At 41.5% G+C, this 18,165-nt stretch overlaps 1 protein-coding gene across 2 annotated transcripts in view; it reads right to left on the bottom strand.

Moving 5' to 3' along the window:
• Positions 1–18,165, bottom strand: part of SGCD (sarcoglycan delta) — a 756,997-nt gene that overhangs the window by 449,269 nt on the left and 289,563 nt on the right. The gene's annotated exons all lie outside the window — the stretch shown is intronic.

Below are 18,165 nucleotides of genomic sequence, written 5' to 3'. Positions count from 1 at the left end.
GCTGGGGCTCAACCTTTCCAGCTGGAGTAAGAAGGATGCAATTACAAGGCTGTAGATAAGGTGCTACATATTGAATATTAGACAGTCGTGATGCTGAGGAACAAAAGAGAGCCTGAAGGTCAAGTTCAAACTCTAGAAGTACAATAGGAGTGAGATGGAGAAACAACATGAAATAATGCTTGAAAGGTACACAATATATGCCATTATAAACCTTTTGTACAATTCCTGCTGAGAAGAGTAAAAAACAAATATATACTGCATATAGGTAAGAGGGAGAATGAGATAAATGTGCGGGGTTTGAAATAGTGATTACAGTAAGGGGTCCAGAGGTCCACTGGGAGCTGACAACCCTCCAGTGAGGAGTTTTCTTCAGAACCTGCTGACTCCACAAGAGGGATTAAGAAAGCGATGGCAATAATGCTGGTTTTGAGCATTGGGAAGAAGGGAGGTGGGCTTACAAGCTGAGGAAAAAACACAGTCAATATTGTATATCTTTTGGTGCAAGAATGAATTATGTACTGCCCAATGTGCTGCAGTCTAAAGGATTCTGCAGGATGCTGTGAGTACGTGGGCCGTGAGACCATAACTGATGATGCGTCTATAGGACAAAAAGAGTAGCTAGCTTTCTACAGGACCAAAAAGCCACGAGCTTGTCACAAGATGATGACATTATACATACGTATAATATCCTGTCATCAATATTGATGGGCCCATAGCTTGACTTCTGAGGCAAGGAGCCAATTATAACTGTAGCACTCAAGTAGGCATCTATGGCAGGCACTCTAGGGGGCTTCTTGACTGCATCTGAGACACTGTAAGGAGTTACTTATGCGACATCTGTGGCTCTCTCACATTAGGAAGGAAGGGGATAATGGAGGAGAAACAGTAAGAATCTTCAGCAGTGCTGTATTGCGAGCAGGCTGGGTACACTGGGTGATAATGTATTGTAAAAAACCACGCGTTTCAGAGCCAGATTGCCTCCTTTGTCAGGTCAGTGATAGACATTATTAAGGGAACACTAAGAAAAAAAAAGGGGGGGGGGGAATAAAAATACAAAAAACCACAATACATCATTGCTCTCATGAAATCTTTGCACTAGATCCGCCATTTAATTAAGTCGCTGACACTTTAATAAGCCAATTTTCATGGCGTGGAGATCAGTGTTTTAGCAACAGTCCAGCATCCTCATATATGCCATTGGCAGTTATAATTAATAGCCCATGGACAAAACTAAGATCTATTCTAAACTTCATTGTTTCTAACAAACTTGTTAATTTTGATAAACACCCCCATTAGTATCTTGTGACAACATGTTAATGTACTGTCCGCTTTCATTTCCTACCTCATTCCTATATGTCCTTGGACCACAAGCATTAAAGATGTTACTTTGGCATAACACATTTTAATAAAATCATGATGTAAAGGAGCCTTATCGCCAGGACAGGCCCTTTCATAATAACCCATTCAGGACACAGCCAATTTTGAAAATTAAATTTTAGTTTTTTTCATTCTCACCTTCCACCCTCCACCCTCCTTTTTATTTTTCCGTTGACATAGCCATATGAGGGCTTATTTAATGGCACTATTTAATATTCCATATAATGTATTGTAACTGTAAAAAAATATTCATGGGATGAAAGAAAAGTAAAATGATTTAAAAATGGCATGACACCTGTATTCTGCAGGTCACTATGATTACGGCAATACCAATTTTATCTAGTTTTTATTACATTGGACTTTAACCTGTGATAGTTTGATCTATTGCACTATTCACAAAAATACTTATAATACTATATTATTGCGAATAAATTGTGATTTTGCCACCATTCTACTACATCCGCCCTCTGTCTAACCTCTCAAATCCTGCAGTCGCAAACTTACTGCACTTTACTGCAAAATCTGAAGGGTTAAAGGGGATGTCCTGCAATTTATATTCATGACCTATCATCATCAATACTTGTAATTACTCTACGCCACCGCTCCACAGGAGACGACGCGCAGTGTAATGAACATGGAACACTGCCTCCTCTTTAAAAAACTGATCGGCGGGGGTGCCAGGTGGCAGACCCCCCACTGATCTGATACTGATGGCCTATCCTGATGATAGGTCTTCTATATAAATGTTAGGACAACCCCTTTAAACACTGCCCATGAGCCTGCTCCATATCCATTTTTGCACACCTCGGGCGTACAGTATCACCAGCTGTGCAAACCGCTTAAATGAAGAAGGGATATACACCCACTTTAATCTATGTATGCTGTTAGTATGTCACTCCTGCTTCAGGTATTCCCATGGTCTACAGGGAGCCAGATATCAATGGCTACCTCCTAAATCTAACTCCTCTGCCTTCAGTCCATACCCTAAACAAAAACAGAGCACACAGAGAAGAAGGCAGCCGTGGACAGGGGCACACACTGCATCACCAAAGACAGCAGACCCCCACTGGACATTAATATTTCACATAGTATATATCGTCCGCACATGCAGCCATCTACGGGTACTACCATATGATCAGGTTTCTGCTTGCAGTTTTGAAAGCGAAAACCAGGAGTGGATTATAAAAAGAGGAGATCATATGTGTCCTTTATACTTTCTCTCCTTTTATGATCAACTCCTGATATTGGCTCCCAAAACAGCATGCAAGAAACCGTGTGGTCGTAACTGTGAGAGTAGCAGGACCCAAGAATCAGCAGATTGCTGCCACAGTAAGGGTTCATTCACACGTCCGTATGTGTTTTGTGGATCCAAAAAAACACGGACACCGGCAATGTGCGTTTCACATTTTGCAGACCGCACATCGGTGGCACTCTCAGAAAATGCCTTTTCTTGTCCGCAATTGTGGATAAGAATAGGACATGTTCTATTTTTTTGCGGAACGTAAGTGCGGATGCGGACAGCACATTCCGGCCCCATTGATAATGAATGGGTCCGCACCTGTGCATGAATGTGAACCCATTTTGCGGATGAGTGAATGGACACTTAAGCTAATTTCACATCTGCTCTTTCCCTTTCTGCTATTGAGATCTGTCATAGGATCACAATACCGGGGGAAAACGCTTCAGTTTTGTACCCATTCATTGTCAATTTGGACAAAACTGAACTGAAGGGAACAGATTGCATCAGAATGTACCCAGGAGTTTCAAGATGCATCTCTGCTGTTCGATCTGCTAAAGTTTCGGCAATACGAGTCACACCAGGACATATCGTAGTGCTCCTCTCGTCAGCGGTCACTCTTGCTTACTTGGCTGACCCAAGAGGTATCAAACGCCTGGCTAACTATCTTCTGTGCTCCCAAGAAATATTTCACATTTCACAAGATCCCTCACAACGTTGTCGGCTAATTGAAAAGGATCATTGTAAAGAGCAAAGCCACCTCTCATGCTTATTAACAAATTTTCAGAAGAACTAGAGCATAACTCTGCCACAAAGAGTCTCTCGCTCTGGAGGACCCGGCATGTCTATGAATTAAGCGGACCACACTTTGATTTCATTAGGAAATGTGTAATGCCTTAATTCCCCTGTGGCGGTGCTGCCGAAAAACTGAACATCTACTGTTGAGCTTCCCTACATATGCAGACTCTTCTGATAAAAAGGCTTGTCTAAAGAGGATAACCTCATTAACGTTCTGTTGGTAATTCTTTTCTTTCAGGTGTTCATTGAAATCTTATGGACAAATAGATTCTATCCAGTATGGAAGCCTGTTGGACCCATGTAAGTCAAAAGAATCATAGAATACAGCTAATAATCAGCACGTTGTAACTATTCCTACATAACTGTCTGGTGATGTTCTTCAAACTTTTTTTATTCCGGGTAATAAAGGATAGATTAAAGTTTCTGATTCAAGCGAACCAAAGAAGGTTTAACAAATAACATACTCTGCAAAAATCACATAATTCACAAGGTCACATGAGGAGAAAGAAGACCATTCTGCATTAGTGAGGATCTGCACTACATACTGTGACCATTGTATTGAAATTCTTTACATTATTTAATACAGACGAGGCAGTAGTTTAACATAAAGTACAAAGTAGCTCAAGGTCAGAACTGGTGGATTGTGTAGTTTGCCCACTGCAGGTAAGCTGCACTTGACCTATTGACAGAGACCTTTAATGTAGACAACGCATGCTACAAAAATTCAATTGGAAAACAATACCTAAAATAGCACCTCCTTTTCTGTCTTGATTCACAGTGTAAATGTCCTATGTGTACCTATACAGGTTTTGTTTCAAGCAAAATGGCTATTGATGGCCCTATCGTTTTAGTTGAGCAGAAGAATAACTGTTGTAGGTGAAGTTTCTCTCAAAGATCATGGAAAGAAGAACTCCTTCACAATCTTCCCTGTCCTGTGACGCTCTGTGCAGGGGTTTGTAGCACCAGAATAGGTAAGGGTCCTTGCAGTCATACATTCATGATCTGAAAGTGAAGACATATTCTAGCGTTATGCTATAACGTTATGAGATGGGAAAGCCTTATAGAGGAGTTTTTGAATAGGACATAAATGTTCCACCATGATCAGTATAAAGAACTCACTGGAGAACCGATGTCTCTTCATTGCTATAGCGCCACTTATGTCCATGCTGGTTCAGAAGCTAAGCCCTAGTTCATCTTTTTTGACATGAAAGGGGCTAAGCTGGCTATGGCAGTAAGGGTGCCAGGGTCCTTTCATGATGCATTTACTATGCTGCATCCTGAAAAAAAAACGTAATAGTTTTATTTTCTATTTTACCATCTGCACCCACATTAGATACTGTGGGGACTCGCTCTGGTAGACAGGATTAGCAGACGCAGTATAGAGGCAACAACAAGTTCTTTGGATCAAACAGTTCAGTGTTTTATTCACACTTTAGACAAATGACAAAACAAGCAGTCATATTCAAACAAAAAGTGTTGGTGGTAATTCACACCATGCAGCAATTCTGCCTCAAAGAGTCCTTGCTGATAGCAGCACCAACCTGTTTTTATGCCAAACAGGTAGCAAGCCTTCATCCAGACACAAGGCTCCCAGATCCCAACACAGAGACCTGGCTTCTGAGCCCAGCTGCCTATTTAAGGACAGCCAGGTGCTGCCAAAACCCGGACCGGCACTTAAAATCCGGTCCGGTATTTAACCTCACCTGTAAATCAGCCCAGAAGCACAGGAAAATACCTGTTTTCCCAGACCAAAACTCTCACTGTGTCACAATACACAGGAAAGGTGTTTAATTTTCATTTCCATTGCATAAATCTGTCTTTTAGCCTTAACCTCCCTTTAAATATGGAGGAATGCAGCTTATGCATATAAGCAATCAAAACTGGCAAAATAGTAAGTTATCATAACCTCTGGAGAAAAATCCATTATTCCCCGCCATGGCCTCAAGCACAAATTGGCATCTACAGCAGTTTGGAAAAATGTCACCTATGTCCTAGCCCGGGTCCCTGGTGCCACTGCTAGATTGTATGAAAACAAGCAGAGTTCTCCAGAGCCTGCTCAAAATTCAAACATTTCCGACTGTGTATAACAAAGAAGTCAGCGGATGTGAAAACCTCTACAAAACTAATAAATAACATTATTCCTGTGACTGGAGGGACCAGTGCAGAGCTACACCGGAGTTACTGGATGTTCATCTCCTTGGAAAGAAACTTTACACTACTACCAGTCAACAATAAAATGGGGCAAAATCTAAAAATTGTCTTTTGATCTGAGCTTGGCAAAATGATTAGCAGTATATGATGCCTATATGTGCCACTGCAGCATACACAGCAACATAGAGTACACTGCTGGAAAGAGTGTACTGTGCTGGCGAACACAGTATTGAAGACACTATTGAAGGACCATCCCCTACAAGACAGAGAGGAGAGTTCCTGTAAGACCACCACAATCATGTAATATATAATTGCATATGTGACAGACTGGGTGCGATGTAAAACTATATGCATTGCCAAACAAAGGTACTTAATCTAAATTTATTACCTGTGGATGACAATTAGAATTAAGAATTTGGCAAGTTAGGACGACCCATTTACCTGGGATTTTGATACAATATTAAATAGCAATAAATACACGATCAACAGGGGCCTGGCTCTTGAGACTTCCACTGTAGGGCTTGTGTTGATCTATGCTATCAATATTCCCTAAATGCTATAAAACCCCCTCAACAAAACTCTATAGTGACGGCGATGTCTAAGTGCATCCGTCGTTTTTTACGATACGTCTGATAGTGAGGATAGACTATGCCGTGGGGTACACCAGGTGCTACCTGTGAGGAAAGCTGGAACACAAGGGAACAGAACCTGAGTGTGGACCTGCTGGGAGGCCAGAGGCCAATCAGGCGGTGGCAAGGCAAGGTCAGAGTACAAGGTCCGAGGTTAGGGCTGGAGACAGTATAGCGTAGTCCGTAAATGATGTCCGAGGTCAAGGCAGGCAGCAATATAGCAAGGTCCATAAATTATGTACAAGGTCAGGCGGCAGACAGGCAGAGTCCGTTAAACGAGATGCAAGGTCCGGTTCACAGTAATGGTAAGAATCACAGAAACAACTTCGCTATACAGGAACTACACTAGGCTAGGAACCAAAGTTGTTCAGGGGCCTTCCTGTAGAAGGAGGTACCTTTAAATACATCCTGCAGACCAATTATAGGCTGGGGAAGATAGGAGGCGTGCACGTGCTGCCTCCTATCAGGACGAGAGACACGCCCGCACACACCCTATATGTACACAAGGAACTCTGAGCTAGAGGGAAAGCTCTGCTCAGAACCAGGAAGGGGATGCCAGTGGCAGGAGCTCAGACACTAGCTAAGAACCCCCGCAGCGGGCACCTGTCAGCTTGGCATGCAACAGGGGGAAGGAATGAGGGAGCCTGGGACCCATACCTGCGTGTGGGGACAGAATCACAACACAATCTGCTCCCCACAAACAATGATTGGCGGTGCCTGCACAAACGACAAGATCACCCAAGCAAGCATTTTGCTCATTCATAGGGTGATTGGAAGCACATTTACATGGGCAGATTATTGGGAACGGACACTCCAGATAGGCCGAATGCACACGGCCGTGAGCGGTCCGTGGTAACACGGCCTGGCATCCTGTTGAGAGCAGGAGCGCACGGCGTCATTGGTTGCTATGACGCCGTGCGCTTCATGCCGCCGCTGGACTACAGTAATACACTATACAAGTGTATTACTGTAGTCCAGCGGCGGAATAAAGCGCACGGCGTCATAGCAACCAATGACGCCGTGCGCTCCTGCTCTCAACAGGATGCCAGGCCATGTTACCACGGACCGCTCTCGGCCACGGAATACGGCCCTGTGCATTCGGCCATAATCTGGATGATTATTGGTTTGTCTAAATCCACCTTAAGACCATCAAAGCAACTAAATGTAATAAAAGCTACAGTAGTTCAAGTCTTCTGATCAAGATTGGGATATGAACCACAGTCTCCACAGATGGGACTGGAGCTTAGTAGAAATCTTTTATTCTACCCAAGCATAAAAAGGCAAATAAATAAATCATATTAAAACAAGAGAACACAAGATCCATACAGAACAATACAATGTTAATTTATAAATCATATTAAAACAAGAGAACACAAGATCCATACAGAACAATACAATGTTATGGAATTAACAACCACCTTGGCAGGAGGGATGAAAACCTTCTAGATGTATCCGAAACACAAATGAACATGAGCAAATTAAAAATTAATGTAAAAATTACATTTAAGAACAGAAGAGGCTATAAAACCAGGATCTTCATCGTGTTCTTTGTTTACTGTAATCTTTAAAAGCCAAGAGCGCAGCCATACAGTATATTAGTCTGGAGACGGCGAGTGAAAACTCCGGTCTTGATGTAGATGGAGAGAGCTTTCCCAGTGAACAAAATTGCATTAGCATATCAAAGCTATAAGACAGAAATCCAACAGAGCAACAGACAGAGATGTAACCCCTTCTCCACCAGAGGGGACAAACCCAGTTGTACAGGGCTGCCTTGGGAATCCCTCCCCTGCTTTGAAATTTCAAATATTAATAAATAGGGAGGAGACTTGTCACATGAAGACCTGTCAATCAAAGCAGCACAGTCCGTGGAGCTATCCCTACCAAGTCCATAAAGCCAGAGTAATTGCTAAATAGCGTTCTGACACTTATCCCCACAGTTTCGGTATTTAAACAGAGCAGATAAAATATGCAAATACCGTCAGTAGGAGAGATGACGTCTGATAATGAAGAAAGCAGGCTTAGGAAATGAGCACACCATGCAATGCAAATTTACTTGCAAATAAATTAGCAGAGCTATTAGAAAATCCATCAATTGTAACACAACATGATTTCATCAAGCATTAATTAAGGGAGATTGAGATGTACGGAGCAGAAGAGAAAGAGAATTGAATAGTTATAATAGATAAACAACAACAACAACAACAACAACGTAGGCGCAAAAAAATAAATCAAAATGTACAAGTTGACTAAACGAACCATTCCCATTTTTAGAGCTCCTTGAGTCCTTGTGACCAAAAACCTAGCCACCTGTGCCAGACACCATGGTTTGTACTATGACATAGTGGGCTACCACTTTTAATACAGTCATAGTTATAGCATTAGTTAGAAACAAACCTCATTCTTTTAAGTTTTCCTCCAGGCAGGAGCTCAAAAATTATACTTAAAGGGGTTTTCCCATCTTGGACATTGGGGGCATATTGCTGGGATATGCCCCCAATGTCTGATAGGTCTGAATTCCATCCTATTAGAATGGGACTGCCTTCAATTAATTTCTATGGGACTGCTGAAAATAGCGCTGGCTCGACTATTACCTAAGCCCCATAGAAGTGAATGGAGCGGTAGCCACACTTGCGCTGTGCACTTCCCATTCATTTGAAAGGAACTTCCAAAAATTGCTGATTATGTCACTCTAGCTATATGACCCCAATTTCCAAGATGGGACAACTGTTAAGGCAGTATCTACAGGGAATGATTACGTTCAATTTCTTAAAAAAATATCGATTGGTTGGCCATTTTTATGTAGTAGAGGAAGTACAGGATGCCTCTGGCTGGTCAATACGGGAATGTATTTGCGCCTCAAGTTTCTGAAGTTGGATATTTGTGTAAGCTGCAAGGTATACAGCATCACAGAATGTGGTCCACATTATAGGAAAGTTGACTGGAAATAGGAGCACTATAGCTGAAACTAGGGTGACTGGGGGAGATTTATCAAACTGGTGTATAGTACAACTGGCTTAGTTGCACATAGCAACCAATCAGATTCCACCTTTCATTTTCCAAAGGAGCTGTAAAAAATGAATGGTGGAATCTGATTGGTTGCTACGGGCAACTAAGCCAGTTGTACTATACACTAGTTTGATAAATATACTCCGCCGTGTCTTACTTTGTACTGTCGGACGAAGTGGCTGACTTTGGACGCACAATGACTGGCATGAAATAAGGGCACAGTGGTATTTTGGGTGGCACTATCATGATGTGCACCATATCTAAATGTCAGACTCATACATACAGCTCTGCAATACCCAAATCCAATCAATACCATCCAATTACTTTCTCACCATACAAAAGTAAAAGTAAACAAAACACAACCACAATCTGCAAGCGTTGTGGATGGACACAAATAATTTTGATCAAAGTACCTCATGTTCATTTTATATAGTGACTATAGCAACAGTCCATATAGTATGTTTGCAGAGTGCTGTTGCATTGTGTTTGCTTTTACTTTTGTAGTTTCATCCAGGGTGACGGGCACCTGTGTATTTACAGTATTTTGCAGGAGGTGCTGACTAACGTTTGCCTTTTGTCTTTGTAGTAAGTTATTTTAAGTGTGACCGTCTCCATTTTAGCGGTGAGCTCCTTACTAACCCGTTTTAATTAGTGCAGTATATATAGCGGTAGTCTGCTCTCCCTGAATTCAGAGGCCTGCTGGCACAGAGAGGGGTAATAAATAGAGCAAACACAGTATATATGTGGAGCCTACTCCCCCTACATCAAAAGCTATTTGGCACATTATCATAGAGTAATCCCCATCCAGTAAGAGGTCACCATACCGTGGTGGATGGGCATAAATTATTTTTATCAAAATCTATTTGCCAAGTACCTCACATACATTTTATATACCAAGTATAGCATAAGTCCATATATACTATGTTTACTGTTGCATTGTGTTTACTTCAGCTTTTGTCTTTTGTTGTTCTCATCCTACACCTATTCATACGAACTTGTATATTGAAGCAGCAATTTAGCAACAGTTTCCCTTGAACTCATTTGCTGTCTAAGGTCTTTGCACAGAAGTTTCACAGCGGAACAGAAGACAATGGCACACTGCGGCACACTTGAAGTATGGAGGTTGACGCTGACTGATTTCTTCATTTAAGGCTCGTGCTATGTAGCAATACCTTGAAATAAATCAGTAAGTCAGGTCTGTCACAGAGATTGTAGCAGAGGATTTCAGATACTTTTTTAACATTTCTAAGTGCGGAGTTCAGGGGAAGAACAGTGAGACATGTGTCTATACATTTTAGTGAATAGGGTATTTAATAATTATAGTATTTCTTCATTTACACTGAAGGGTAACAATGTATTGAACTTTTCACTTTCAGGCTCCATATCACACATATCTTACCATCCACTACAGCTTCGGAAATGAGACTACCACATAGTGGCTATCTGATACATAAATTAGACTTGCAACTATTTAGCATATGATTACTTATGCAGAGTCTTGTCATGTAACTGCATTGTTAGTGTTTTGCACTAACTTCCATTATAAAATTAACGACGAAGGCACGCCGAAACGCGCGTCGGGGTAGTGCCACCCTGGTTTGGGTACACTAGCTCTGTAGGTGAGTCTCTCTCTGGGTCCATGGTTAGTACTTTGTTGCTGTCATCAGTCTATAGATTTTTTGTCCCTGTTTTATGGACGGTACATTCGTGACATTCTGTTTTGGACTGCTATGAACATTTTTGGAGACTTTTTGTCCCTTATGCATATATTGATTTAATGTATGAGACTCAGCCACATGGATAGATGTTTATAAACTGCTAGTTATTATAACATAATATGTAGCCAGTGTCCCACTGGGATAATGTTTTTCTTGCTGCTACCTTTTTTAATCACAACGTGTATTGTACAATTGTAATTCAATAAAGTATATTTTTTGTATTGGTACCCGTGAGCTTCAATTTTTGTAGGTTCTGCATTATAAAATTAAGTGATATAATGACTTTAAAAAATGTTAAAAATATTTTAACAAAATATTATTTTTTTTTACGCGTTGTCATCTTTTTGAAATAAAAAGATAATCTTACTAATCCCATGGTCGTCACGTTGCGCCAAAAGAAGTGTCAGCGTCTCGTGGGCTAAGTCTCGCGCACACCCCTTATGCTATTATTAAAAGCAAAGAGGCGGACGTCCAGGCAAAATATCGGAGTCAACAAGTCGGCACATAACAATGTCTGTCAGTTCTGGCACAACAAACACGGCAATGTAGGTGGCTCGTATACTTCGCAATGGTGAGATCACAGATGTCCATACAAAGCGCCGTACGTAAGTCAATAGACTGGGCTCTGACGGGTACAAATGGGTCTGGAAGAAACAAGGGAAAAGGGGGCTAACGATTGAGAAATTGAAGGAACTGTCAAGTTCGGTGGAGGAAGCCTGATGATATGGGGTTGTTTCGCAGCCAAAGGCATTGGATACTTGACCAACAGCCTTAGTGGTCTCAATGCTGAGCTATATGTGAGTATCCTACAAGATGAGTTACTTTGTGCAATCGAGTACTATGGGTATGAAAAGGACGACATAGTGTTACAGCAGGACAACAACCCAAAGCATACGGCAATATTGGCAAAGAAATGGGTCAATGCAAATGAAGTAGAGGTGTTGAATTAGCTCCCACAGTCCCCAGACCTCAACCCAATCGAGCACTTGTGGGTAGAGTTGAAGAAAAAGCTGTATTCGTACCCAAGTGATTTGACCAGTATGCACCATCATTGGGAGCTTGTAGAAGATACCTGAGAACAGATTTCAGTTGAGAAATGCTTGAATTTGATCGAGAGCATGCCCAGAAGGATTCAGGCAGTGTTGAATGCCAAAAGGTGGATATACAAAATACTAACAAAATAATGGAAAAGAAAATTTAGAATTTTAGGAGCAAAACAGTAACAATGCAGTTACATGACAAGAATCTGCATAACTAATCATATGCTAAATAGTTGCAAGTCCAATTTATGTATGAGATAGGCAAGATGTAGTGGATGGTGAGATATGGAGCCTGAAAGTAAAAAAGTTTAAAACATTGTTACCCTTATGCTCATCAGTGTATTTAAACTGGCATAGAGTGTATTGGTTAATGTGTATGGTGGCTCTCTAGGCTTCCCTGGATGAATAATCCAGTGGAAACTAAGTAGCTTGTCCAGTAAACTGCTCAGAATCAACTCTAACACTGATTACCAAGTATCGTGATATTTCAGCTCTCATTTAGGCGTCTTTCACATATCAATTAACTGCAGATTTGGCTGTCCATGGTCTCCACAGAGAGCTACATGAGCCCCAGTGTCTTACATTGCACAAGGCACTACACTCAAAGAAGACCCCATGTAATGACAATTCTGAAGCATCTATTATTATTATTCTATATTGTACAAATTCTTCTATTATTGCTTCAAGAAGTTTATGAATGTATTGCTAGCAGTCTGCAGTAAGTGTCCATCTTGGGGGTCACAGCACTGATTGTATAGTGTCATATTTTGCCCAGAAACACCTCCAACTGGTAACACCCAGATGGACCTTTATTGCAGACTGCTATGAATTCCATAATAAACGTCTAGCAGGAAAAATAGAGCGATGGCACAATATAGTTATATGAAAAGACACTGAAAGATTGTTATTACATGAGGAATTGTCACCTGCTCTGCTGCAATTAACTACTGGCTTCAGTGGTGTAGTGTCTCTTGTGGACACGTCACTGCTGAAGCCAGTCATTGGCTGCAGTGGAACAGGTGACCATGCCCAGGAGGAAATAAAAAAGCTGGATGATTGACACCACTGAGACAGCCAGCAGGACCAGAGAGGTAAGTATGAATCTTCCATAGCATAGATAGACTGTAGGCATAAATTAAAGGTTTGGTATTCTCAGACAACCCAAACGTTTTCTGCATGCAACTCTGAGCTCAAAGACTAATATGAGTATTGTCATATACAGTACAGTGGGTTATAAAGTGAAAAGCGGAAATCATGACATTGGTCAAGGAACACTCTGCTCCTTTGACCACTCTCCTTTAGATTAGCACGCCTGTCGATCAGTTATTTGAAGAGGCTGCGGCGCTCTAGTGAGCAGGCCAGTGAAATCACATCCATTGGTCTATGTGCAGCTCAGTCCCATTCAAGTTATTGGGCCTGGGCAGCAATACCAAGCTGTACTGTGCTTGGTATACTGTGAGGAGGCTCGCTGGTGAGATATAGTCTCTTCAAACCAATCACATATTGATAACCTGAGGACTCCTTTAAACTCCTTTCATTTCTACCCTTGAGACAGGTGGAATTTTAACATTTAGAATTTTAAAGAATCTGTGCTGTAATAAAACTTTACAGCAGCTGGAGAATTATGAGTGACATAGAGCTGCTCCAAATCACCCATACAGACATACAGTATATAGTTAAAGAGAGTCTGTCACCATGATATTGGAGTATTATCTGCAGTGCTACATGGGTAGTACTGCAGATAAACACTCCAGATCAGTATTTTGTATTTTAATCTGCCCGCATTCCCTTGTTGCCAGCACTCAAAGCTGTGTTAGAATATGCAGTCTGGACCACCGAGAGCTCAGCAGTCTGGAACAATATACTGTATTTCAGTACAGCATTGAAAACTAACAACGGGGGAAAGAAGAAGTTTGGAAATAAAAATTATTGATTTGGATTCCTTATCTGCTGTACTACTCATAGTGCACTGCATATAATACACCACAATTATGGCTATCTGCAGCCACCACTAGGGGGAGCTTAGTGCATAATGTCATACTCTGATCTAAAAAATGAGAAACCATGCATCAAGCTCCTAAACTCCCCCTAGTGGCAGCTGCAGGCAGACAGAATATCTTTCTATACAGGGACTTTGGTGCCCTTTATAAGTTCAAACTGCAATAAAGATATATTAAGAAATTCATTAGCACAGAATTTTAGAGCTAAAAAGAACACTTAAAGGTGTTATCCCATGATTAATGTAAAAAATGAAAATATAACATAATCTAGTACATGACAACCTTTTTTTGAGGAAGCTAGAACAATCCCTGTACCTCACATGGATCCAGAGATCTCCCCATTCAATGCTCTGCTAGATTTATACCAAGTGACAGCTCAAGGCCAGTGTCTTTTCAGCTGCAGCTCAGGAGGCGTGTCCATTATCTCCCTATCACAGCGCAGGAGGCGTGTCCATTATCTCCCTATGACAACTCGGGAGGCAGTTGAAGGATGACACTGAGCATGGGCGTCCATCTTAGTGAGCAGGACAAAGAAATATACAGATACATTGTATTGAATAACTCTGTGGCTATCTTAAATGCTTAATTACATGAAATTACAAAAGTATTCAGATCCAGGAGCTGGTTTGAAAACTGTAGAATATTCTTTGTGGGACAACCCCTTTAAAATGTGGACTTTCACTTTAAGGTAAGTGAATAGAGTAAACGGCTGCCAGTATTAAGAGTTTTATGTAGCTTTATCATGTCCTTGTTGGTGTGCATGTTTTTTGCTTTTATCTCCATGATCCTGTACGTACCTTTGAGACATGACATAAATATCAGTACTAGACAAGTGAAGAAAAGTAATTTGCATATTTATCTCATAAATTATGGCAGGATCTGTCTACAAAATGTGTACTAAGCAATCATTATGGTGATGCATTGGCCTGTCAATCAATGAGCTGTGTCCAAGATAATTTGTAAAAAAAAACAAAAAAAACATATAAAGTATGAGATTCTCCAAAACATGTGACACATTAACCGCTCATGATCACCAAGCTTCCTCCTGTTAATGGCATACACTGAAATGACCCACTTTACCCCTCCCCCCTGAAAAACAGAATCAGCACTAATTAAATAGATGGAAAATCTATTTAATATATTTTTATTCTCAAGGCAATTCAGTAAAAATACTGAAAAATGACTACTAATCTTTAAAAAAAAAAAGACTACTCATTAAAAAACATACGCAGCATGGGACTTTGGCTCAACATGCGCCGGGGCTATGTTTTCCTGGCTGACATAGATTTTTAGAAATCAATCATATTCTGTAAGACTGAGGGATACATAACTAAGAAGCTCATTGCTGTGATAGATTTGAGAAATCTGCCTTTATCTGTGCCACGTTTTATATTTTCTAATGCAACATTTTAGAAGAAGCTTTGAATTAAAATCCTGGATGAGATGTTACCGTGAGAAAAGAGCGTATCCTTGTCTGAGAAGCTGCTTCATGAATGTAATCTGGGATTCCTTCCATTTTGCCAAGATCTCACTATATCCAAATGATATCCTGATGCTTGTTGACTCCAAGGGTGATCATAAAGCAGGCGATTCATGTCATTATATTAAGAAGTTATTATGTTTTTGTATTTTTTCATATATTTTAGTTTTATGATTCCATATAATTTTTATACCTTGATTCATATTCCAGCAAAAATGTACCAAGCAGAGGAAATAACATAGAAAGTAAATTAATAATTGTACCGTGTAATATGACATTACAGGAAATTATTAGTCAAATGGAAAATAAAAACATTTAGCAGAAGGATATAAAGAAATTAGGAGAATTCGGAGTGAAAACAATGAGGCATTCGTCATTCTTTATTCCATTCCATTCCTTTGGACAGTCCCTGCTGAGGTCTCAAAGATTCTCTGCCATTTGTGAGGCCCACTCCCCTCTATGTTCCTGAACGAAAATCAGCTACTACAAAGCAGTGATGGCCAGTTCGCCGTGTTCGCCCTCTAACACATGCGGGCTGCCATCTTAACTCAAGAATCCGGCAAGGCACAGGTAAGCCCTTACCTGTGCCTGTGCCGCGAGCCGGTCTGAAACACATGCGGTCACTGGGAGCAAGCAGTTCCGAGAACAGCCGCCGAGAGCCTTCATCGGGCTGTTCTCGGAACTGCCTGCTCCCGGTGACCGCATTTGTTTCTGACCGGCTGGCGGCACAGGTAAAGGCTTACCTGTGCCTCGCCGGACTTGTGAGTTAAGATGGCAGCCCGCATGTGCTCGCGGGCGAACACGGCGAACTAGCCATCACTGCTACAAAGCTCTAGTGGACCTGGCCATTCTTCAGCTGATGATTGACTTGGATCTGAATACTTTTGTAATTGCATGTAATTGAGAATTTAGTATAGCTACCTGCATCTGTATAGAGCAGGCATCCTCAAACTGCGTCCCTCCAGCTGTTGCAAAACTGGATGCCTGGTATAGAGGATGAGGATGCCTGGTATAGAGCCACCTGCTAGTTGTTCTTTTTCTTATTTCTCCATAAACCTTGGTAACATCGCTGAGGTGGACGCACCGTTCAGTCCTTCAGTTGCCATCAGGTGGTACATTAGGCGGTCACAGGAAAAATATGTAACTGTTGGCCAGTACAGGCACCAAAAATTAGGCAATAGGCATTCACCTGACAGCAAAGAACTTTGGATTCTGTGACTGGAGGTACATTAGGCAGTCACAGGATAAAAATTTAACTGTCGGCCAGTACAGGCCCCAAAAATTAGCCAATAGGCATTCACCTGACAGCAAAGAACTTTGGATTCTGTGGCTGGAGGTACATTAGGCGATCACAGGATAAATATGTAACTGTCGGCCAGTATAAGCCCCAAAAATTAGCCAATAGGCATTCACCTGACAGCAAAGAACTTTGGATTCTGTGGCTGGAGGTACATTAGGCGATCACAGGATAAATATGTAACTGTCGGCCAGTATAAGCCCCAAAAATTAGCCAATAGGCATTCACCTGACAGCAAAGAACTTTGGATTCTGTGGCTGGAGATACATTAGGCGGTCACAGGATAAAAATGTAATTGTCGGCCAGTACAGGCTAACCTATAGGTAGGTTTAGCGTTCGGTCCCGAGCTACTTGAGAAACCTTGGCGCAGTGCTCGGGCTCAGACATGTCCTCCAAGCAGGATATGTTGGCTAATTCTCAATTTTACACCAGTACGAGGGTTAGTAAGACCGCAGAGTGCACCTGTCTTTGTTATATTATTTTTACTGTTTATCACATCCACACATTTGTTATCCTGTGTAGGATGTCCATTGTGGTACTTGTGGTTCGCTGCAGGCATCCTCCATTGTATGCATTTTTGCTGGGGATTGCCATTAGCAGCGGGGGATTAGCCCCCCCCCCCCCCCCCCCGTATAGATGCAACACTGCATATGGGGTTGAGCACTTCCTGCTTTTTAATACCATGCTAATTTGTAGTTTATATAGCAATAGCACCCCTCAATCAGTGTTTTGTGGAAGAAGGTATATGGCACCCCTCAATCAGTATTTGGCGGAAACAGGTATATAGCACCCCTCAATCAGTATTTTGTGGAAGCAGGTGTATTGCAGCGCTCATTCAGTATTTGGCCGAAACAGGTATATGGCACCCCTCAATCAGTATTTTGTGGAAGCAGGTGTATCGCAGCCCTCAATCAGTATTTAGTGGAAGAAGGTATATAGCAATAGCACCCCTCAATCAGTATTTAGTGGAAGAAGGTATATCGCAGTAGCACCCCTCAATCAGTATTTTGTGGAAGCAGGTGTATCGCAGCCTTCAATCAGTATTTGGTGAAAGAAGGTATATAGTATTAGCACCCTTCAATCAGTATTTTGTGGAAGAAAGTATAGGGCACCCCTCAATCATTGGCAGAAACAGGTATATAGCACCCCTCAATCAGTATTTGGCGGAAACAGGTATATAGCACTCCTCAATCAGTATTTTGTGTAAACAGGTGTATCACAGCCCTCAAACAGTATTTGGTAGAAGAAGGTATATATCATTAGCACCCCTCAATCAGTATTTGGCGGAAACTGGTATATAGCAACCTTCAATCAGGAGTTTGTGGTAGAAGGTATATCACAGCCCTTAAGCAGTTTTTTTTTTGGGGGGGGCAACAGGTATATCACAATTGCAATTAGTTACTCCAATAGCGTTTGTCCCTCTATCTAGCTG

Source organism: Bufo gargarizans, chromosome 2 (genome assembly GCF_014858855.1).
Source record: "Bufo gargarizans isolate SCDJY-AF-19 chromosome 2, ASM1485885v1, whole genome shotgun sequence".
In the NCBI taxonomy this organism is placed as follows: domain Eukaryota; kingdom Metazoa; phylum Chordata; class Amphibia; order Anura; family Bufonidae; genus Bufo; species Bufo gargarizans.
This window is presented reverse-complemented; position numbering and strand designations above follow the sequence as displayed.